Raw genomic sequence first — 2022 nt, 5'->3', positions numbered from 1 at the left:
TTAATTGAGTTCTTGCAGATTTGTGATACTGTTAAGACCAATGGAGTTGATCCTGAAGTCTATAAGCTTATGCTTTTCCCTTTTGCAGTAAGAGACAGAGCTAGAACATGGTTAGACTCACAACCTAGAGATAGCCTGGACTCTTGGGATAAGCTAGTCACAACTTTCTTAGCCAAGTTCTTTCCTCCTCAAAAGTTGAGCAAGCTTAGAGTAGATGTTCAGACCTTCAGACAAAAAGATGGTGAGTCCCTCTATGAAGCTTGGGAAAGATACAAGGAACTGACCAAAAAGTGTCCTTCTAACATGCTTTCAGCATGGACCACATTAGATATATTCTATGATGGTCTGTCTGAATTTTCTAAGATGTCACTGGACCACTCTGCAGGTGGATCCATTCACCTAAAGAAAATGCTTGCAGAAGCTCAGGAACTTATTGAAATGGTTGCAAATAACCAGTTCATGTATACCTCTAAGAGGAATCCTGTGAGTAATGGGACGCCTCAAAAGAGAGGAGTTCTTAAAATTGATACTCTGAATGCCATATTGGCTCAGAACAAAATATTAACCCAACAAGTTAATATGATCTCTCAGAGTCTGAATGGATTGCAAAATGCATCCAACAGTACTAAAGAAGCATCTTCTGAAAAAGAAGCCTATGATCTTGAGAACCCATCAATGACAGAGATGAATTACATGGGTGAAGCCTTTGGCAACACCTATAATCCTTCATGAAAAAATCATCCAAATTTTTCATGGAAGGATCAACAGAAGCAAGGCTTCGATAATAACAATGATGGAAGAAACAGGTTCAGCAATAGCAAACCTTTCCCATCATCACCTCAGCAATGAATTACATAAGTATCTCTATCTTTACTTTGTGTTTTATTTATATTTTTAATTATTAAAACTCCATAACCATTTGAATCCGCCTGACTGAGATTTACAAGGTGACCATAGCTTGCTTCAAGCCGACAATCTCTATAGGATCGACCCTTACTCACGTAAAGTTTATTAGTTGGACGACCTAGTGCACTTGCTGGTTAGTTGTGCGAAGTTGTGAAAAAGAGTTGAGATTACAATTGTATGTTCCAAGTTGTTGGCGCCATTGTGTATCACAATTTCGTGCACCAGTGTGTCACCATATGGATATGTAGAGCTTCATGATATTGACTCTGACAAAAAGATCATTGTTAATGGACAGAGAGTCAAACATTATCTTGAAAGCAATGTTAAGCAAGAATGCTCAAAACTGAGACTAGATTAAAGCTCACTGTCAAGCTATTGACATTAAAGAAGCGCTTATTGGGAGGCAACCCAATTTTATTTATATATGTTATTTTATGTTTTCTTTAGGTTGATGATCATGTGGAGTCACAAAAACAACTGTAAAAATTAAAGCAAAATCAAAAACAGCACACCTTGGAGGAGGAGCTTACTGGCGTTTAAACGCCAGTAAGGGTAGCAGAATGGGCGTTTAACGCCCAGTTTGGCACCATTTTGGGCGTTAAACGCCAAAAAGAAGCACCAGACTGGCGTTAAACGTCAGAAAGAAGCACCAGACTGGCATTTAACGCCAGAAAGAAGCATCAAGCTGGCGTTTAACGCCAGATACAGGTTACAGCTTGGCGTTAAACGCTAGGATTACACATTAAGGGCATTTACACGTCTAAATGAAGCAGGGATGAAAAATTTTTGACACCTCAGGATCTGTGGATCCCAGAGGATCCCCATCTACTCCCCTCTTTCTTCTTTTGCTTGAGGACGAGCAAATCTTTTAAGTTTGGTGTGGAAAAAAGCGTTGCTTTTTGTTTTTCCATAACCATTTATGGCACCTGAGGCTGGAGAAACCTCTAGAAAGAGGAAAGGGAAGACAAAAGCTTCCACCTCTGAGTCATGGAAGATGTAGAGATTCATTTCAAGGGTCCATAGCTCAGTAGTAGAGCATTTGACTGCACAACAAGAGAGCCCACTCATGGATCTCAACAAAAGCATGAGGAATTCCTTCATCAAGAAATCCCTGAG

The 2022-nt window shown here is 39.7% G+C and overlaps 1 non-coding gene across 1 annotated transcript; it reads right to left on the bottom strand.

The window, feature by feature from the left end:
- Positions 1-201: 201 nt before the first annotated feature.
- On the bottom strand, positions 202-309 carry LOC127745407 (small nucleolar RNA R71). The gene has a single exon (XR_008006597.1). It is a non-coding gene; the product is annotated as a small nucleolar RNA R71 (small nucleolar RNA).
- Positions 310-2022: the final 1713 nt, after the last annotated feature.

This window comes from Arachis duranensis, chromosome 2, assembly GCF_000817695.3.
Source record: "Arachis duranensis cultivar V14167 chromosome 2, aradu.V14167.gnm2.J7QH, whole genome shotgun sequence".
In the NCBI taxonomy this organism is placed as follows: Eukaryota; Viridiplantae; Streptophyta; class Magnoliopsida; order Fabales; family Fabaceae; genus Arachis; species Arachis duranensis.
This window is presented reverse-complemented; position numbering and strand designations above follow the sequence as displayed.